The sequence below is a fragment of the Neopelma chrysocephalum genome, unplaced genomic scaffold, assembly GCF_003984885.1.
Source record: "Neopelma chrysocephalum unplaced genomic scaffold, ASM398488v2 Primary Assembly neopelma1_61, whole genome shotgun sequence".
NCBI classification, from domain to species: Eukaryota; Metazoa; Chordata; class Aves; order Passeriformes; family Pipridae; genus Neopelma; species Neopelma chrysocephalum.
The window spans coordinates 2065309-2088326 of record NW_020897716.1 but is presented as its reverse complement, the minus strand read 5'-3'; the positions used below and the strand labels follow the sequence as shown (position 1 = coordinate 2088326).

At 40.8% G+C, this 23018-nt stretch overlaps 1 long non-coding RNA gene across 1 annotated transcript; it reads left to right on the top strand.

Annotated features, from left to right (window-relative positions):
- The first annotated feature begins 256 nt into the window (after window positions 1-256).
- Window positions 257-19370, top strand: LOC113966716. Its single transcript, XR_003533936.1, has 3 exons — window positions 257-332; window positions 11399-11406; window positions 19358-19370. It is a non-coding gene; the product is annotated as an uncharacterized LOC113966716 (long non-coding RNA).
- The last annotated feature ends 3648 nt before the right edge of the window (window positions 19371-23018 follow it).

Sequence of the window (23018 nt, the reverse complement as noted above, 5' to 3'; positions counted from 1 at the left end):
AATGACAGGCTGCTTGTGCAAGTGCAGCAGTATAAGTAAACAAAGTGGAAGGAAATATCTCAGAAGCTGACATCAGCAGATAAACTTAGCCATAAAAGGTGTGGAGAACAATTTATGGGCTCTTTGGGTTAAGGGTTGAGGTAGGAATTGCTCTATTCGTACAGTTTGTTGCTATTGAAATAAAAATGATAATACTACTACACAGTTCTGATCAAATCTATTACTTTAAGGTAGTTATTAAGGCCAGTGCTTAAAAACTATTAGCCCAAAGGGCAGGCATGTGGTGACATGGAAGTGGTTTATTGGAATTGTATCATTCTGTAAACAAAGTTGTGTATCTCAGATTTCACAACGACTTTTGGATGTGGCCTTTCAACTAAAATATAAACTCTGTTAGTACAGAAGAGACAAGTTGCACTTCAAGAACTGTTTATTAAACAAATATCAGAACTGTAGTTCTTTCTTCCTTTCTTCCTTTCTTTCTTTCTTTTTCATTTTTTTCTTGTTTAATGCTGTATTTATGTTACTTTCATGTTGACTATATGTATCCTTGCATCATTCATATTTGAATTATTCAAGGTCCTTTTCCAAGGCTTATTGTCAAAGCAACTGCAAACTGCTGTGTTTCCTTCCAGCTAAGGTAACTGCCCCATTCTTGTCACTGGGGCTCCTTAATCACTGGCTTCCAAAAACTTCAGTCTGCAGATAATGAAAAGAGAGAGAGACCATGTTATAAACAGCAGAGTTCCCCCTTCCATGCAAGCCTACATCTGTTTCCTGATTTGGACAGGAGTGAGGAGAATTGAGTCTATCTGGATTTTTCTCTTCCACTCTCCAGTTTTTATTTTAGTTTCTTTCATCAGCTGAGCAATTGAAAACACTCTTCGTCCAGGCTCTCAGCACGGACAACAGGAGGTATGAGAGTCATAACACATGATAATGTCAATTAAATCTCTATCCTGTATCATTACCATATCCATCTGTAGGATGCTCTTTCCCTCCTGGCTGTGGGTTCAAAAGAAAGGTCTTGCTGCATGGAGCTGCTGGCACAAAGTAGCTTCAAGGCCCCAGTCCTCATCTGGGGATAGTGACTGGAGTCACCCTGCCATGGGGAACACCTCCTCATGCCTGAGGTGGACAGTGAGTGACTTTGGTGTTTTTTTTTTTCCACTCAGCATTGCTTTCTGTGTTGTCATTCGACTCTGCTTTCCTACTCCCCCCATTAGGGCTGCCTTTGCACTCCTAATCCGTTTGCACACTCTTTTGAGTGGAGGTGGAATTACCTCTACTTCCACCACTAGCCTTGATGGGTACAGAGCACTCCTCCAGGCACCAGCAATTCTCTCAAGGTTTGAACACACAGTAAATACTGTACATTTGGGTCAGTTTGGGATCAATATATGAAATGGCTAAATAATTATCCCAGGTCACCAAAGAAGTTGATGGCACAGTGGGGGCTTAAACCCCCAATTCCCACATCCTAGATTGCTTCTATAATCTACGTAGTTATTTCCTCCTCTTCTGTGTTCACATTACTGCTGGAAAGGAAGGGGTACTGGGGCTGCTCTTCTGCCTTACTCATGTAATGGGTGCTGCTGCCCTACAACCTCGCCATTGCCTCATGTACCCCCATGCAGGGCAGAGCCTTACCTTAAATAAACTTCTTGGCATTTAGTGATTAAATCTCTGTGATCATCTTACAGTATGCTTGTGCAACAACATAGAAGTTGGTACACATTTTTTCCTCTTACGAGCTTACCTCCAGGAAGATGAGAAACCACAAGGAATCTGAGTGCTTTGAACATAGGCTTTGCATGGAATTCCTACCATCTCCCCTGATAAATGCTTGGAATCAAAGCTATTTTCAGCAGATGTCCCCAAAGAATATTTTCATCAATTTGCTGAGATCATGACTAATAGCTTTATTAATGAGAAATGTTTCTGATTGCCTGTTCAGCAGCAAAAAAAAATATGAGGGCACATATTTTTTGGCCAGATCTTTCAGACATTTTTTCCTCACCTTCAGACTTTCCTCTGGCACACATGAATGAATTAACTGTGCGGCCCTCTGCCATTGCCAAGATCCTTCATATCCTGCTTTATAGATGAAAGGATGAGGAACCTATGGATCTGCTTTGCATCTCACACTGCAGGCAAAGTCCCCTTTATCACCATGGCTCGATTAAGATTTTAGGTACAGACTTGCTGTGTTCAGGCTCAGGTCAGAGCTCGGCAGGCAGTTGCCAGCTAGCTCTAAACCTCATGACCACTTGAGGCAGACAAGCAGTATTTCAGTCTTGAACATTAAGCTACTGTGACACTGGCATGTGTGCTTCTTTGTGGTGTCCCTATTACCAAGCTAGTAAACACAATTCCAAGTCTTAGGTCTTGAGCTGGATTTTGAATTCCACAGCTAAACAGCACACTTGCAGAAATGTTGAACTAGTCTCCTTGTTGTGGCCAGAAGGTTGAAGGTTAGTATTTTCAACAGGTTCTGGAAATCATGTAATTCAGAAGCATCTGTATTTAGTATACACTTTTCAAAATTAGGGCCAAGGTCTTATTTTGAGAAAGTAATGTTTGATCCACTATAAAGTTAGTGGCACACAGAACATTTAACATCGAAAAGGGACTGGGCTGAAGACTTCTTAATACTTCAAGTACTTAATTTCTATATGGCAGAGACAAAGTGAGGGCCTGTTTCTACCCCTGTTTCTCTATCAGGTGGCTATTTACTTCCAACATGATGGCTTTGATCTGTAAGCTCTCTTTATTAAAAAATAAATAAAGATAACAACCTAATCCACTACTAGCAGTGTATTAACAATGTTTTAGACTTAAGAGTATGAACTTTCAGACACAATTCAGGTGTGACTACAACCCATGCAGCACCAATATTTTTCATCTTGTACATTATGTATGAGAGACCATCATGGTGGACTTACTTGGAGCTTGCATCTAACATGACTTAAGTTGAGAAAAGTGCTTTTAAAAACTTTTGTAAGCATCTCCATACTTTTCTATTGATACCCCTTTAAAATTACTGTTTTATTGCAACCTCATTGCTGAAAACAACTTTCCTCTTTCCTTTGCTCTTAATGCATGGGATAACTCAGAAGTAGAAAAGATAGTAGCTGCTTTTAAAATACCTAGCATTTGAAACTGGAGATAAAAAACATATGTGGCAGCTCTGGCATTACAACACCTCACAAAGAGGTAACATAAGGTGACACTCAGCTTTGAAAGTAGCTGAATTCTAAGGCTATAGCTGAAGTCTGTGGGAAGATTTGAATTGTTATGTAACAATTTCTCAGTGATGGACACTGTGCTGTTTCCTGTCCAACAGCTTCCACCTGATCCTTTACCTGTCTGACATATTTACAAGATTACCTAAAGGCAGATTTCACGAAAAAAGTGGCAAAGAGTTTTATTTTGCTTTATTTTATTTTAAAGCGGCTTCTGAATGGTCTTGCTGAAACTGGAATAAACCTGGCTGACTTTTAAGTAAGTGTCCAGACAGTTTATTTTCAGTATAATAGTTTAAAATAAAATCTGTAAGCTAGTTTGACTGAAAGGGTAGGCTCTTGGCTGTTCTGCTGTAAGGATTGTTCTTTACTATATAATCTCTTCTAAATTCAACAGAGATGGTTCTGTGATTACTGAACTAGTGGGTTTCAAGACCCCAAAACTTGTTTACATTGAGAAGAAATGTTTTAGCAGAAGAGATTTTTACCTACTCTTTTAAAAATACTTCTTCTCAGAGGAGCAGAAAAAGGGGTGTGTTGCTCAGCAAGTTACAAAGCATTATTTAATCCTTAATTTTCTTTGCTATTTTTTCCATCTCTGGCTCTACATGCAACTTCAGTGGGTGCAGACTCCAGCCTTAATGGTCAAGGTCCATTTCCTTACTGCTGAAGAATCTGGCCCTACCAGCACTCCATTACATTGAGCAGGAAAGAAAATATCCTAAAAGGTGCCCCAGCATAAGGGAATGGGAGAGTAAGTGTAAATAAAGCAGAGGCTGGGCAGACCAACAAGAAATGTTTAACATTCCATGCTCTCCACAAAGGGCAGGTCAAGGAAAGGGAATGAGTGGTTGGGATGAAGCACATGCCACGGATATTTTTCAAGTACTGTTCTGCAGGGTATATCCAGTCACGTAAACATCCACAACAAACAGAACAGCCTTGTTCTTGAACGTGGCAGACATCCTGAGATCCCTCTATATACACAGGAGATGGGTCTTACTATGCAGGGAAGCCACAGCTGCTGAATTCACAGCACTATATTTGAATTCATAGGCACAAATAATATTGAAAATGCCAGACAATCTTGGATATGACCAGTTGAACAATTGCTTGCTCATGCCCAAGTCAAACCAATGTATTGTCAAGTTATCTGTGCACTGAATGACTCTGGGCAGGTAAGAGGTGGCAGAAGTGAACTTGTCAAAAGTTGTATCTCAAGTTTTGGGGGAAAGCTAAAAAAAACCCTTTACAAGAAATGAAAGTTCCAGATGTAGTAGGCAATACTTCTTACTCTTTCCTATTCTCAGATGCAATCAAAATTAATTGCATGAAAATCAGAGTTATTAACCCTATCTTTTAATTTATATAGACTGGATCTTTTAATTAATGTGGACTGGAAGCAATGGGTTTGATTCCATTTACAGCTCAAGTCATTCAAGGCTTTGAATTTATGAAGCTGCAATAATGTAAAAGTGGTAGGAGACAAAAATTATGTTTACTTTTTGTTTCCATTGAAACTTAACCCATACAATGTTTTATAGCAGTTTGGTCTTCACAAAGCTGCAAAACATTCAGCAGAGGTAAAATATATCTATGAACTAAACCTTCCTCCCTCATGAATCAGTGACTACCTCAATCTGAGAATAGTCATGCAGACATACAGAAGCAAGAGCATGTCACTGAAATAGCCACACAATAGGGAAAACATAAGCTGCATAACCATGGTATGGAAAAGAGTACTGTCAAGGTCACAGATACCCATGAGGAATATATATGCCCACTTGCTTATCTGGAGACTATTTTGTTAACCAGGGCAGGACCCCTTCTTGAAGGGGCAGAAGTCCTCCACGAGCATCCCATGAGTTCACACCATGCTCCAGCTACTCAAAGATTCAGCAGTGACCAACAGGTTGCATTGGTTGGCAAAACCTATTGTTTATTGGGAAGGAGGGAGAGGCAACTGCACCAGCACTACAAATCTCTACTCTTAGGGATTACAAAGGAACAGAAGGAACAGAATAGTTTTCTTAATTCCACTTTGAAAGACTTGAAGATATCCCAGGTTAGCATTAACAGTTCTCTAGAAAAACATATGTTTTTCGATGTCATGCTTAAAACTACTTCTGCCTTAGTGCAGAAGAGTGACATAGCTCTACTACCTGGGTCAGGCACTGTAACCATTTTCCCTTTTTTTTCTTTCTTTTGTATTGGTAAATAGTTAGTAGCTATTTTGCCTTCTATGCAGTTTGAAACCCCTTACTGGGTACTTTGCATGGTGATCCAGAGAAAGGTATGCTTCCAGGAGCTTAAGACTTTAGCAGACATGTGATTTTAATTTTTTTTTTTAAGATGGCAGGGTTCAGAAATCTAGCCGGAGTTCATGAACCTATTCTTCCTGTAATTGAAACCCATGTTTTACTCAGGGTTGATTCAATTTTTAAAATAAATGTTTTCCTAGTTACAGGGAAAGCCAATTCTATGTATAAGGGGTAGAATAACACCCTTCCAAAATCCATGTGTCATGGTTGGTTGGCCTATATACAGGATACGCATGCACAATAAGTCTAGCTAAGAGATTTTTCCTCTCTCTCCCATCTGTTCTCTCCTGCCTACTCCCCTGCCATACTTTCTGTCATTTTTCTGCCTTCTCATGGAGCTATTTGCATATCAACTGCCATATTTTTTAAAAATAAGTTTGTAGTCATTATTTTCAATTTCTCTAAATGGAAACTGAGCTTAGATTTCACCAACACAGATTCTTTATTGAGTTTTGACTTAAGTACAGTTTACTTTTCCTTAAGGGAGTTGGGTGTCTGAACTTGGATTACTGACATAAACACAGTGATAAGAGGTTCTTCCTGCTTGGGCATGTCATCTATTCAGTTACCAATAGCATCTACTGTCTTGAAGCATCTGGAATACCAGATGTCTCTGCAGAGACCAAGTGTGTGGAGAGCAGGGACATGCAATGCTAATGTCTACAACTTAACCCTTGCAGGAAGGGAAAGATGGAAACCTCCAGTGCTCTCTAGTCTTTATGCCTGAGTCCTGCAGCCCTTTTGCACAGTGGAGTATCACTGGTGTCCCATCACTCTGCAGGAAAAGATCCCTGAGGACAGCAGGATTTTTCCCTTCCTGGACTGTGGTCATACACATATGAAATCCCCATTCACACTGGGGAAAATTCCATGTACGGATCAGCGGCAGCACAATCTTAGGTATGCAACCGTCTGCCAAGAACAGACACACTGATTTTCTTTCATAAAATGATGGAATTACCCTTTGCAAAGGGGAGATAAATCATTAAAAGCATGTTAGGGTGTCAGACAGGAAAATGTAAATAACTACACATAAAGGCAGCTGTTCCTGATCAGGTTCCATTCTTTGATCTTTAGAAAGATGGCTATTAATTAGCAGGGTCAACACTAAGCTTTTTCTTAACAATGCTCTTCTGAACCACCCAAATAATAGATAGTTGCTTGTAGTTTTGCTATGCTAAGCTTCTCTTGGAAGGATTCTTCAGATAAATGGGATAACAAAATTACCTTAATATAAACAGTTTTGAAGTTAGGCCATATCTGTAGTAGATAGAGGATCCATTTTATTTACAACCATGGGGACGGAATCCTTTGAAAGCTTAAATGAAATGAGTTCCAATCATACTGAGATTGCTGTTATGCCATTGAGATTGCATTCACTGCTTGTGACATGAATACCTATCCGCTGTGTCAGGTTTCTTCTGCAAAAGTCACCACATTGCAGACTCCAAGACTGCTGAAACACTCCTGTGAAGCTGCATTAGGTATTGTACTACTGGTTGGATTGAAACATTTGCGTTGAATACACGGGATAAACTGCAGAGTTCTATTGATGCCCATGTGACTGGACCCCATGATGGAGTGCAGTATCAGACCCTGAGGCTGGTACGAAATCCAGAACAGTCAAATTCTAAAGCCTAGCAGCAAACCATATGGCAAGAGTTAAACCCCGGACACTCAGTATATTCTTGAGCAGGGTCTGACTAGTCTTTAACGTGCAGTTTCTGATTCTACTTATTTGGAATTCAGCAGCAAACTGGAACAAGTTACACCTGTAATTTAATTGTGGGTCATAAAATTTACAGGCAACATCTTTCTTGTTGACATGGTATAATCACGCAACCTTTTTTCAGTTAAAGTCATAGCAACCTCTATGGAGGGAGTTTACTGAAAGAATGGGAAATGACCTTTATTTCTCCTATTTTCACACAGCAATAGGGATTAGAAGTTCAGGATCTGTGATTATGTGTCTCCCTGCCACAAGACACGCAGAAGACTAGTCCATGTGAGTTTGCACATATGTTTGAGACAGGCCCAGTATGGCCCAAAGTAATAGAATTAGAATTTATGTTTTGCAATTTCCAGGGTCGAATGTTCAGAGAATCATGGACATGCCATCTTATCTAACTGCTAATGTAGTTAGACAGCAAAATTGCTCATCCTCTCAAAAAGGATGTGTAGTCAAATACACAAACACTTCCTCCTATATCTGACTGGAAAAGTAGAAAAAATGTAAACTAATCTGCCACTAGTACATTGTTAAGGTTATAGTGGTTTCATAGTTGAGAAGTATTCCGTTGGGTGTCATGAAGCAAAATATGTAGTACTTTTAAGACTAATCTTTCCCTTTTTTAGCACACATTGCAGAATCATCAGATTATGATTCATTTTCAGCATGCAAACTGACCTATAGATTTCAACCAGGTCTTCACCAATCCCTGTTCTCCAGGACCGGTCAGCTACAAGGCTGAATTGCTAATGCCTCTGTGGTTGCTTGCAGCACCAAGGAACCATGGCAAACCACAGCGTCTGGCTCCGTGCTCCCATTCCGCTACTGTTTCTTTCTTCCCTTTTAACAGCCACACTTACACACACGTTACTTCTAGGCATGACTCACTATCCACCTCTCTCCAGGAAGAAAAGTCTCAAAGCTCCCTTTGAGCTGGGGCTCACTGGATTGTAGAATGTTTGTGACTGTGTCCCCACATCGAAACACTTACGTAATGTGCTTGATTTGGTAAAGAAATGAGGTGCACAAATGCCTCAGCAACATGAGCTGTACGTACTCAAAGAACCTAGCTGGAAACCAGCAAATGGAGGTAGGAAGTGTTTCACTTGAATTTTGAAATTCATATTTAGTGTGGACAGACTTGAGTTTTAGGTGATAATTAGATGCAATATCTGAGCTGTATCTTACTTTTGAGTTCCCTGAAGATAGCATCAAATTATTGACCTTAAAAAGTGTTGAGATGTGTCCATTTCCTAAAATGATACTTTTCTCTTCATCCTTCTTCATGTCTTTTGTGCAGCCATGTAAACTGCAGCAAAACATTACCAGCTCAGAGTGCTTGTGGTGCCCTGCCTGCAGTGATGCTCAGGTGCATTACAAGCAGGAATGGAGAGGAAACTTTCAGAAATAAACCCAAATCTTTCTGTGAAGTGTGTTCCCTCTGTGTTGGGGTGGAGGTGATGGGTTCCTTTCTTCTTTGGCGGACCCAAGCCCTGAGTTTATGGTGTCTGACTGTGAGGGGATAAAACGTACAAATATTGTGTCTTCTCACACCTTCTCTGTTCTCTCGCCATCCATGGTTTATAGACAGAGCGCTGCTTGCCCCTCTACTGAGACTCTTAACTCTCGGTCTCCAAAACACTTTATTTCTGCCTAGGGAAAACGAGGCTAATTGGTAAAAAACGTAGGGATGTATTTGGAAGAGTGAGCCCTGTTGTTCTTTCTGCTGGCTGCAATTTTGCAGACTACTACTGCCTAGTCCATAGCAACAACTAACAACAGGGACTTCTCTGTATCCCCTTCTGTCTGAAGGCTAAGTACTAAAAACAGATGCTAATTGTATGGTTCCAGAAGAAAATAAAAAGAGCGTGCTGGGGTGACTCAGGACATATTGCCGCTGTTGTGCGAGGACAAATAGTATTTAGATATGTGGAGATTTGTCTGTGGTTAACTGTGGCTTGTCTGGGGGCAGGGGAAGGGTATGCATGTGTATGCAAAAACTCAGAAGCACCACCCTGGACTATTTTAAGTCTTGGAGACGAAACTGGTGATTATCTTCTGAGTTGTTAGCAAATGACTATTCAGTGCCATGGTGGGACAAATTGAACTCAGTGACAAATAAAGAATGGAATAATAAACAGAATTTTATGTGTTTCTTTTGAAGCATAAAACTTGCTACAAATTACATATTGTTAAACAAAGGCATAAAAACTTATTGGAAAACAGAGGGTGGCAACACTTAGACAAAAATGTAAATGTGACTCTGGTGCATATATTTTTACCTGAGGGAAATCAGTGCCTGTGAAAACACTCAACAAGAATACTTATGAAAATGAAAACACTCAAGGCAAGAATTTATTACTCTAAAATTATTTTTTTTTTACTGTATTCTCAAATATCCAGTCAAGTGATAGGAATGCACTGCTCTGGATTGCAGTCACCCTTCTTTCTGTGCTTGACTATAAGCACTGACAAGGAACTTAGGACAACATTTTACACCTCAAGTTAGTAACTTCAGTTTATAATTAGGCACCTAAATAGCATCATTATCTTAGCTAATAAACACATGAACGGAAAACTACTTTAGTTTCTTATTTAGATGACTTAGAAGTAAGCCTGACAATGCTCTCTAGAGCCTTCCTGCACCTTCAGTTACTTCAATTGGAGGGATTGTTACATGGCATTGCATGCTGCAGCTGGTTTTTGTCGCTGTAAAGCTCCACATGCTGGAGTCAGGTTATTAATTAGGAAATATTTTTTGGCACTCACTCTGCTGTGACTTACACCCATAAAGGACCTGCAACATACTTTGGTTCCAAGCAGTTATCTTCCCCAAGCTCTTATTCAAGTGTTTCCTTGGATGTTTGAATGTTTGAATAAAAAAAAAAGCTCTTATCATAGAGATCATAGAATCAACCAGGTTGGAAAAGACCTCCGAGTTCATCAAGTCCAACCCTCGATCCAACACTGCTGCGGTTACTAGACCATGGCACTAAGTGCCACATCCAGTCTCATCTTAAAAACCTCCGGGGACAGTGAATTCATCACCTCCCTGGACATCCCATTCCAATGTCTGATTACTCTTTCCATAAAAAATTTCTTCCTAATATCCAACCTAAACCTCCCCTGGCACAGCTTGAGACCATGCCCTCTTGTCCTACTGCTGGTTGCCTGGGAGAAGAGACCGATGCTCACCTGGCTACAACCTCCTTTCAGGGAGTTGTAGAGAGTGATGAGCTCTCCCCTGAGCCTCCTCTTCTCCAGGCCCAACAGCCCCAGCTCCCTCAGCCTCTCCTCATAGGACTTGTGCTCGAGTCCCTTCACCAGCCTTGTTGCTCTTCTCTGGACCTGCTCCGGCACCTCAATATCCTTCCTGAACTGAGGAGCCCAGAACCGGACACAGTACTCGAGATGTGGCCTCACCAGTGCTGAGTACAGGAGAATAATCACTTCCCTGGACCTGCTGGCCACACTGTTCCTGATACAGGCCAGGATGCCATTGGCCTTGTTGGCCACCTGGGCACACTGCTGGCTCATGTTCAGCTTTTTGGGAGTCTCCAAACTCCCAGGTCCATTTCTGCCTGGCTGCTCTCCAGTCACTCTGTGCCCAGCCTGTAGTGCTGCATGGGGCTGCTGTGACCAAAGTGCAGGATCCGGCACTTGGCCTTATTGAACCTCATCCCGTTGGAATCAGCCCAACTCTCCAACCTGTCCAGGTCCCTCTGAAGAGCCCTCCTGCCTTCCAGCAGATCAACACTCTCCCCCAGCTTGGTGTCATCAGCAAATTTACTAGTGATACACTCAACCCCCTCATCCAGATCATTGATAAAGATATTAAACAGGACTGGGCCCAACGCTGATCCCTGGGGGACACCACTAGTGACCGGCTGCCAACTGGATGCAGCACCGTTCACCACCACTCTCTGGGCCCGGCCATCAGCCAGTTCCTAACCCAGCACAGAGTGCCCCTGTCCAAACCATGGGCTGCCACCTTTTCCAGGGGAATGCTATGGGAGATGGTGTCAAAGGCTTTGCTGAAGTCCAGGTAGACCACATCCACAGCCTTCCCCTCATCCACCAGGTGAGTCACTTGATCATAAAAGGAGATCAGGTTGGTCAGACAGGACCTGCCCTTCCTAAACCCGTGCTGGCTGGGTTTGATCCCTTGTCTATCCGGTATGTGTTGTGTGATTGCAGAAGGCCAAGTCTGTTTTCCTTGATATGGTCCTTCCTTGTCTCACCTGATCTAAATTCTGTCTTTAGGGCATCTTCTTCTTTGTATATGCTCTAAACTGCTAATAAGTTTGTTTACAACAGTTTACTTACAGACTGTAAGTCATTAGCAAGAAGGAAAACTATTTTTACAGCCATTAAAAATTAAAATTATGCTCTTGACATCTTTAGGAACTAAACCTTCTAGTTATGAGGTCTCATTTCTTGCAATGAAATTTCAGGTTCATTGCTAAACGTTACACTACTTGCCAGTTCCAACCTCCAGGCTTCAAAATCCTTTAGTAATCTCTCCAGACCAGACAGGACTGCTGTCAGGTTGAAGCCTGGAGTGAAGGAGGAGCAGCAGTGGTATACTGGAGGTAGCCCTGTAAGACTCTGTAGCAGTGGGAAGCTGCCTCTGGTGTCCAGGGCCAGAAGAGCAGCAGCAATCAGCTACCTGCCAGTGGTCACCAAAAAGCTCTTGATGACAGAAGGCCACAGCTTGCTGGTCTCTGGCTTTGCACTCCTGAGTGTAACTGTCTGTGGATGGAAGGAACAACCTTCATGTTGGGCATGAAGACATTAATTTGTTTTCCTATCATGCACTGTCCTGTCAGGGCTAGGTATGAGGGTGTAATCTGTATATTTGCATTAATTCTTAAGGCAATTATGTCCTGAATATTTTTAAGCAATGTCTCTGCCAGGCCTAAAGAAGATCTCCATTTCCTCTGCCTGTGTACATTTTGGGGGATGCTGGTGTGACTGGTAAATGAAGAACTTGATAAATGAAGAAACCAGGAAAACTTGCTTCCAAACTTTTAGCAAATTCATGGCAATCGCAGGCACAGAGTCAACAGTAGCATCCCACTGCGCTAAAGGCAGACAGGGCTCTCTGCTTGTGGGGTCCTCTGGTATTTGGGGCCATATATGCACTATCCTGCTTTTTTAAAGCTGCAAATGTTCTTAGGCTGATACCTGTGAATGTGAGCTTTTGTTAAGAAGGAAAATAGTAATTTAAAGGCAAGTATTCAGTGTGATAACAAGAAGTTCGAAAATGAAAACCCTTAATGTCCTCAAATCATGAGGAAGCAAAGGCAACATTTAAATCTTCTTTATTTAAATCTAGAATTTTTAATCCAACTTTTGGTGGGTGCCCAGTAATGGTCTCAGTTTCACTCAGTTGTTTGGCTTTCCCTGCTTGTGTCCTGCCACTGGAGCACAACGGTGTCCAACTTTGTTTCTCTTACCAGTGATGCTGGAACAAGAGGTTTTGCCACCGTGAAGCTTATGTTTACACTGGCTGTACCTTGGCCCATTTTTGTGGTTCTTTCCCTCCTTCTTGCCAAATTCTTGGGTTTCCACAGACAGAAATAAGAATATGGGGTGAGTGAAGGGTTATGGGGTGAGTGAAAAGCAAAGATGGAGGGTGTGATGACAAAGGGAGTAGAACTGGGAAGTGTGGGGGGGAAATTGAGAAGAGGAGGAAGCTGAGACATCAGGAATGCGTGTAAGACTCAAATGCTGTGTGTCATTGAACCTCCAGCACTTCCAAGACAGAGTTCTAAACAACATTATTTTTGTCTGGTTACTATAAACCAATAAACAGGAAATGTGTTATCATAATAAACAAAGGACAGGAAAAAGGAAACGCCACTAATCAAACAGGAACATGGCCTGGGAACACAAAAAGGAACAAACAAGGGTTATGTTTTGTCCCATTCTCACTCAGGATTGAGAATGATAACAAGTATGACAAAGGATGGGACTAAAAAGAGACAATTGTGGCAGGACAGAAACAAAGATCAGCATTCTCAAAGACATTTTGGGCCTTGTTTACTTCTACGAAAGACGATGGGAGCTCTTGGTGCAAACTCTAACTGCTGTTCCACCTCTTCCACTGAGAGTTTTACAAGCTTGTCTGTATATGAAACTGTAACTACCTCACCTCAGATCTATCTCTTGTCTTTTGCGCATGTTTACATCAACGGAGTGAAGCTATTTAGCATGAAAACATGTACAATACTCAGGAGTCACCATAGACAAGCTGTGCTCATGCTGGATGGAAAGTAAAAATATAATTTCTTTCACTTTTATATATATACACATTTTTATATATATATATGCACATTTGTTTGTGCAGGAACATCCTATTTCCAGAATTTCTAGGTTTTACTTCAGGGCTAGGGAGTATCCTTTAGTGTATTCTTTGCCCTTTCTTCAAATGTTTGTTCTGTGTTTTAGCCACAAAAACCTCTTTAGAAAACAGACTGCTTCTGTAGAGCAACTTCAGTCAAAAATAAGTGCAAATGTTCTTCTAGATGTTTTTCCATGAGGTTCATCCAGAAAACAAAACTACTTTCTTGGAAATATTCTGTTACAAATTTGATTGGTATATGATTCACTTAATAATTCCATGGCTTTATGTTGCACCTAAAACACAAAGGTGAATAATGAAGAATCATTTGGATTTCCTTTCTACAAATAGGATATTCATAAATAAAATGCTCAAAGGAGAAAATGAGCTTCCAGTGGGTAAAAGTTAGCAGCATTTGAAACACATGATTGTTCTTCATTAATGACCTAGATAATGAGGCTACTGCACTGCAAGCAACTTTGCAGAGAGTACAATACCAGCAGAAGTGGTTGATGCACCAGCTGGTTTTGGTGCCATTCTGGGAGACCTTGAAATGTTGAAGAAATGAGCCAACAGGAAACTTATGACATTCCAAAAAAGGGAAGTGCAAAGTCCTTTCCATGAGAAGAAGGAGTAGCTCTTTTGCACCAGTACATTCTGAATGTTGACCAGCAGGAAAGCAGGCCTGGGATCCTAGTGTACTGGAAGTTGGCCGTAAACCAGCACTGTGGTGGTACTCACTGAGAAGACAAGAGGAAATGGGCACACACTGAAATACAAGAAATTCCATTTAAACATAAGAAAAAACTGTTACTGTAGGGGTGATCATAGCTTGGCACCAGGTTTTCCAGAGGGGTTGTGGAGTCTTCATTCTCGGCAATATTCAAAAGCTGACTGAACAACCTACTTTAGCTCACCCTGCTTTAGCAAGGTGGAGTTGGACTTGATGATCATGAGAGGTCTCTTCCTATGTCAACTACTTTGTGATGGTGTAAAATTAAATAAAAAACCTGCCACAATAATGACAGGCTGAAGATCAAATGATTGGCAATTCACAATGAAGGACAAGGAGAATATTCTGCCAAGCACCTCTGACTACCTAATTTCTAAAGGTACCTAAAAAGCAAGGAGATGCTACTGAACAGAGCTCTGGAAACAGAGGTGACTGGAGACCTGACATTGATAGGGACCAAGCAATTGAAGGAGAACTCTGAAGTTTCTTCCACCAGACACTACAGGTGGCTGAAACAGAAGGCAGTTGGTGAGGAAAATCATGGGTTCTGGAATGAGAGAAAAGAGGTGCAGGTGGAGTCTCAGCAGGCTGTTTGAAGAGAGTGATGCTGGCACAGTAGCTGTTAGAGATGTGGCTGGCTCCTACTGTGTGCCTCAGTCCTCTTAATTCTCCTGAATGAACACAGGGTGGTGTCCAGCCCAGATGGAGCTTCAGCTTGAGAACAGGCATGGGTCTGGCATGAGTGCTTTCTCATTCAGCTCTGGTCCTCATCTGCTTCTCTCACTTTTCCTCTCAATTGGCTTTAGCTGATCATTGAATTCCTACCAACCATGACAAAATTACTTAGGTACCCCTCATGCAGTGCTTTGGAAACAACTAGCCAGCATAAGGATGGCAGAAGGATGGGCTGAAGCATATCCATTTCCCTTGTCTCTTCTGGGTCCTTGTGCCAGAAAATAGCACTGCACAGGTCTGGAGAAAATACACCACCTTTGTGACCTTCCCATGTGGTAACTTAAAGAAAGGAGTGAGATACCGCTCCATCAGAGATCCAGGTATTTTCATCTCCCAGCCTAATTAGCAGTGGACTGTGCCTATAGCTATATTCCTCCATCAGGGAAGCACATGTATGATTGCTTTGCTCATGGTCAGGATAAAGAAATTGCTTCACTGCTGTGCCAGGAGCTTGACTCTGACAGGCTGTGAACACATTTTCTTCATCTTCCCTTCAAACACCCCAGCTTCAGTTAGCAGACATGCCTTTAACTGGCATCAGAAGGTAACTTAATGAGCCTTCAGCTCATTTAAGCTGTGAAATGCAGACCCTGTTCATGAGTTTCTCATCACTGCAGTCTCTGTTCACCATCTAGTTTTATCTTCCCAATACAAGTAAAAGCTGCTGGCAGAGAATAATATGTGGAGAAATAAGAGGTTTAGAGTGGACAGCCCTTCCTACATGGCAGATCATTTCATTAGGCAAAGGGCCCAGTCAGACTGGGCAAATACAATGTAATTAAGCTACTTCAGCTTAATTTTTATAATAAAGGGACTCATCCCTGCTAAAATGACAGCAATAGGAGAAACCTCAAGTTTTGCCTAAAAGAGGCAAAACCATGCTGAGGTCATGAGCAGAAATACAAAGTGTGGTGAGCAGGTCAGATCTCTGACTGGGCACACAAAATACCATGCATGGTTCATCTTCAGAGCACATAAGGGTATCAGCATGTATCACAAAACACGGCTGTGGTTTAAAACACTGGTAATTATGATTCTCAGACATATAAGCCAGATCTATAGCTTTAATAAAGTACCACATTTTCCTTCAGGTCATAGTTTGAACCCATGCCTGATTCTGATAAAACTTCTGTTACTTTATTTTTTTGCTGATCACAAGTATGAAGAATATTGGTAATAATGGTCAAGCACTCACACTGGCCAAAAGCACAGCTTTATGCAGTCCATTTCTTCTCAGTATTATTAGTAAAACTATTTGAAGTTTAATCAATCTTTTCAGTTCTTGGCTAGGCTCTCATGCGGGTGTCTGAATGAAAAATGAAAAAACTCTAATGAAAAATTCCCTACAGACATTTTGTGCCACTAAGCTGATACAGGTGCAATACGCCATCTCACTAAAGCAAATTACTCAGGCTTTGAAAACCTGAGACTTTTATTCTTGAGTCCAAATTCTAAAACCTTTAAAAATAAAATGTTAGAAGTAGAAACCTGGGAGTAAAGTAAACCAAAGTCTGCATAAGTTAGTTTTGGCTAAATTAGTAAAGAAAACAGAACAAAATAAAATATAATCAAGGAAGGAGAAATCCACAAGCATAAAGGCATTTACAGTGTAATTTTTTCATAGTGGATTTTCACCAAAACTTGTGCATAAACTGAAAACTTCATTAAAACATAAAGCTTAAAAGAGTTTAGTGGACAGGGCTTTTGTTTATTATGTGAAACTGTGATGTCAGTCCAGGTGGAGGCTGTAATGAAAATAATTACATGATTTCAGTCCGGTTTCTTTGAAGGTTAACCCAACTTCACAAACCCATCATGTCATATAACATCCATGGGCAAGGCCAGGGTTCCTTCCATCCAGAAAGCCCTAAGAATGTATGGACAGAACATATACTAACCTACAAATCATTTGTGGGACTGTGGCTCAGTAAACATAGGTTAAAATCTTCTGATGCACATTATCAATAGTTTGGAAAAGATGAATGGCCAGTTTTTTCAGAAACATGCGTGTGTCTGTCTTGAGCGTGAAGAATAATCTCTAGGTGTGAACAGACTCAGTATTTGCATAAAAAAATACCTGATTTGCAGATTAGTCCTGAGCGTTGTGCACACTCATGTCACACACGATCCAGACCATTTAAAGGGTAAAGCAAACAGGATCTTTGTAGGAATATGCTATAAACTGAGAATGGAGAAGGTAGAAAGAGGGGAATTAATCTGAGACAGGAAACTCACCCACATACCAAAAGCTTGACAAGAGTTTTATGAGATGCTGAAGAGAAACGCCTTTCATGAGGCCCCACAATGGGCCTGAACCAGGCTCCATGATCCAAACGTATCACAAACTTCTTTGCATGAGTCTGTTCCTAAAGAAGATAAAGGCAGGAGAAAGAAAGTCCCGATTTTGATTTGGAAAAAAGGGAGCATTTTCTTTCAAGACAGAAGATTTGTGATATGCTGCCTCTGTCTGTTGCTGACTGGGAAAACAACTGCAGAGAAATTCTCTATTAACTGGCTGTTATAATTTCACCTGGGTTAAGAGAATTACACTGGGCCTTTTTTGAGGCTCAGCCACTGTGAGCTGAGGTAACTGTCACATACGTACACATAAAAGGCTGCCTTTATTTATTACAGTGTATGAACCACAGCCTTAGCAAAGTACCTAGACTAAATTCAATCCCTTGCTAAGGAGCTCTTTATTCTAATGTTTGAGGAAGAACGGTTGTCTCTTGCAAAGCATGCATTTCAGATTTCTAACTCAGGCTGTCAGGTGGGCTGGGAGGGATGCTCTGTGCTCCCACAGCTCTCCTTGGCTGCGTTTCCTCTCATGTCCTGCACTAGCAGCTAACAGCAGAGTGTGTGCACTGCTCCCAGTTAGTGCTTGGATACCTTCTCAGACACTGTGTAAGGAGTCCTGGGAGTCTCCTGGAAGTTGAAATGCTAATTGTGAAGCCAGTTGAAGGTGCTGAGGGTCAGAGCAAGACTCTGGGGCAGGAGGGAACCTATGTTGGCTGGATGCATTTACACCTCAATATTTATTACCACGTGCCTTTTCCTCAGTACAGGTACCAAAAGCAAATCAGCCCCTTTTCATGAGAAGAGGGCAGTGACATTCTTTATTCTACATATCCTGAACCCTCTCCTTTTTGGGGAGGTGGACGTTAGACTCTCCTGTCTTCCACAGGTTTTAGTGGTTAGATGAATCATGAGGTAACACCTTTGCCAGGAACACTGTGTGTCAGACCCTATGACAGCACAAACAGAAAATGCCTGAGAAGCAGACCTGCAGGCAACATAGATCTGCTAATAGCTTATTTAAGAAGTGCTTAAACATGTAACAGCATGGACATATCCACACTTCAATACTTATGACATGCTGAGAGGCAGTAATTTAGGCAGGCAGACAGCTCCAGTGCTTCCCTGGGCAGGTCTGTTGGAAAAGCTGTCTGGGGATTTGAGGGCTGAATTCAAGTAGCCGAAGTGGCCTCAGGCCCTCTGAGACCTGATCCTCCCATGGTTTCCTAAATACAGAGTAGGAAACATATTTTTCTGCATGAGTGCAAGAGAAAATGTGCTGTTAATGAAAAAAACCCCACAGTGTTACAAGTCTTTGTGATTTCTGGAAGGGAGACATTGTCACAAGCCCAGGCAGCTGGATCCCAGTGCAGCCTTTAGAGGCAGGTTTATTGAGCTCTGCCACTGCACTCCAGTGTACATGAGCCCCTCAAGTGTCTATGCAGTACTGTGGAGCACATTCAGACTCCAGCTAGCCCCCTAATACCCAACTCTAGATGTATTTTCCTGACCCATATTTCTCATCACTGTGGCAGTCTTTGGCTCTGGTTTGTAAAAGCTAGCATCAGAAGAAATCATGCATTATTTTTTTTGTTCTGAATTTGTTGGATATTTTCCCATCTGTCAACACCAGTCCCCCTGCAAAGCAGCAAGTTAGAAAGACTTCTGCTAAATGCTGCCACCTAAATAAGTAACCACTAAATTCCGCTAACTGAGCATTTTTGTGTGTGATGTATGAACAATCCAGATGTGCCTAGTGGCTGGAACTGACACAGACAGCCTGGGTTTCCAGGCAAGTGCTGGTTGCCTGGGCTGTGGTCCAGACCTGAGTACTAAGTCAGGCCTAGGCTGAAGTTGTCAGGACACCACATGATGTTGCGGTGCTTTGTTTTGGGTACACACAGATTCAGCAAGTCCAGGGATACAGCGTATATGCCCTAATAACAAATGCAGAAGAGCACAAGTCCTGAGGTCTTCCCTAATTCAACAGCTTTGTAAACATAATAACCATGATAAGTTGTATAGACATTCCTTGAATTTTATTTAGAATTAGAAATTTTCACGATCTTAGAATATGGTTGGTTAGGACCTTCATAGACCATGAGTAAAAGGATTTACATTTGAAAGTCAAATGCCATAAGCCATATGCTAATCCCTCAAATCATCTTCTCTGGAGATAAGTAGCAAATGTATCTGCAGTTCTAAACCAAAGGAGAAATTGATGCTATTTTCAAATTACTTTTTAATGATTTATAAACCAAGAATGATGGCAGAATGACACTTGCGTCATGGCTAGCAGAGCATGCAAGTGGAAAGCAGTGATTGCTCTATACAACATTCCTCTACCTCTACCTCAGAAGTTCTCTTGAGTCTTGAGAGGGCCCCAGAACTCTCCTTCTCCTAAAACATTAATTAGTTTGTTGGTATTGTCATGTATTTAGTTTTTCTTAGCATCTAATAGCAGGTATACATTTGCTATTACACCTTTGTTGGACATTTAATCGCTGCTGTTCTTAGACTGAACTATTGTTTCAGTTCCAAGCAAATCACCTTAAGAAAGAAAATATCTTTTTCTCAAGATTATTTTTTAATAGAAAACAAATACAGTTTTAAAATATTCTCTATGTTTCTAACCTCATTTTTATGTTTCCTTTCTTTGAACTAATTTCTCATTCCTGACCAGTTTTGTTTCCCAGTATCCCATCTGAAAATCATTACACTGTGGATATATTCAACCACCCTTTTACCATCTCAGAAGGAGAGGCTGATAACAGAAAACTTTCTTGAGCTTACTTTTATTCAGAGAAAAGTAATATATTACTATAGGGACCAACTTTCTTTTATTCTGGCTATTGATATTATCATCTGATATCCATCAATGAAGCTTTTTTTATTCTGTATGTATCCATATATAATACAACTGTCTGGAGAATCAATGTGAACTTTTAAAAATAATTAAACCACTGTAAAATCTCCTTTATATGTGATAGCAAGTGAAAACCTTGTACAATTAAAGTATCAGTATTGGTTTGGTTTAGTTCCCAGATGTGCATATTCCACTTCTCCCACAGCTCTCTGAAGACCTATTTGGCTCAGTATAGCAAGATTATTAAAAAACTCCCCAGTGACATCCATGTTAGTGCAGAACTTCTTGGCTGCTAGAAGGATTCTGAAGTGTGAATGTATTCCTGTTGGATGCTAGGCTGTGACATCACCTTGTCCAAAATCCTATCTTTATGGTTTCAACTGCTCTGCTTTCCCATGCTTACAGCAGTTTAAACTCCTCCAGCAGCTTTTTGGTTCAGTGGAGAAATTTTTGACTCTTTCATCCAAAGTCTAACAAGCAAACATCGGTGATGGAGCATGAGGGGAGGGCTTTATTTGCTGAAGTCTGCCTCTCAGGGGAAGTTTATTGGCATATTTGAAGAACTGAGGATGTTTTTGTAGTACAGAAGCCAAGTTGACCGCCATAAGACCCTGTGGGGTGGAACACCAGGGTATTTTCTGTGTTTAGTTAAACTCTTATATCTGTGAGTAATTTAAAATGCTGATTAGATTTTATTGAAGACTTGTGATTCCATTTTCTCGAGAGGTCTATAAACATGAGGGTCATCTTAGTCTATGAACAACCCATATTCCAATGCCAAGATCTAAAAGAAACAAACAAAAAACTCCAAAATCTCTCCTAAGATAATAGTAGAGATTCTAAAGACCTATAAATTAATAAACTTTCCAAAAGGAAGAGAGGGTGAAGTCTAGGAGAGTCAATGATTTCCTAAAATAATGTGCTGAGCAAGCCAGAGTCTGATCCCAGGCTTGTTGAAAGCAGTGAAGGGAGTCCTTTCATTCCAACATGAGTCCAACGATTCCGTTACGTCCAATTGCACCATGAAATATAGGGAATTATGACTCAAATGTTATGACATACTACTGTAATTTGGACACAGGACATGTGAAAGGAACTACTTTATGGACAAGAACAACAGAGCTTGAATTTTATGTATGTGAGACTATCTTATAAATCTGTGGGATAGTAGAAGTTACCAGTGCAATCATTAGTTGAACAGTAATAGGAATCCTTGCTTTAGTTTGTCTCATCAACACAAAGAGCCCACAAATATATAGGGCAAAACTACTTCCAAATTCCTGTCTTTCCTTGCTGAGCTGATGTTTATATGGTGCATGGAATAGGTACAGCAGCATGTTGTGCACACCAAGCATTGTGTTGTGACTGCTACCCTGTGGAAACTTCCTGTTCAGTATATAGCTAGCATATAGACAAGAAATATTCACGTTAAACATTACTCCTGTTGGAAACAACCTTCCAACAAACCAATGTTTATGGTAGTCACCAGAAGAATTACAAATGCACAACAATTCCATACACTTTGAACCTGAAATACTCGATAACTTACCAGGAAATCTGCCCTGCTTTTTCCCATTGGCTGACATGACTGACTTTCATTTCCCAACTAACCCAGACTGTTTTCTTGTGACACAGTGAGCAGGCAAACACAGAAACTTCTCTACTTTCTGCAGCAGAGATTATAATCATCTATATGCATAAACTATGGAAACACAAATAACTTCTATAATACTTTGCTAGTTTTATGTTAGATCTTTTCCTGTGCTAAGCTTCTCTGCTTCTTTAGGACCATAGTTTCACACCAGTTGTGTTATCTGCTTTAAACAGCCACATAAATAGAGATCCTCTGGGGAGAAGAAGATGGGACTGTTGCAGTTGATGTGATTTTGACCCATCCACAGTGAAGAAAGAATTGTGTGTGGTTATGACAAAACAGGATATATTTGTGGGTTAGATTTGTAGTATTAGTCTGAAAACCTTTTTCTAATTATGATTGCTTTAAAAGGCAACCTATTCAAAGTCTTAATTTTGCAACATCTTCCTCAAAACAAAAATTGGAAACCTAAATATCTAAAGATGCGCTTCTGATTTTCACATATTTGTATCTAAATTCATGAGCATCCATCTGCTACTCTTCAGTATTAATTAAAAATAAATAATGGTATTAGGAAAGGACAATTATTTTTCAGGGGCTTTTTTGTTTTGGAAAATGAAACTTTAATAGGATTCTGGGGTATTTTTGCCGCATAGGCTATGTAAAGGACTATGAGAAATATAAGTTCAAGCACCAGGTTTTTTTCAGTTCTAGAGCTGAGGGATGAAGCAGCCAGCCAAGAAACACCACAGAGGAATGTGTTGAGGGAATAGCAGTTCAGGTAGATGGTTTGGCATGTTTCCTTCTATTACATTGTTAAATTCTGGAGGCCTGAGCTTGCCAGGACTCAGTGCAGCCTTCTGCATAAGTTACAGCCCGATGGGGCTCCCAGATTCACTAGATACACATATCAGAAAACTGCCAGCAATGCTGCAGAAAATGTAACTCTTTGAAAACCAGTTAGTTGCAGCCTGCAGCTGTAGAGAGGCTGGTATTGATATGCTCACAGTATGTCCAGAAAATCCCACCTCATCAGCCTCTTGCCATCTTGCCATTTTAAGAAACCTTTCCAGAGTCTCCTATAAATTATTATTTTTCTGGAACAATATGCCTTTCACGGAATTGCATGGTTTTTGTCACAAAAACACAACAAA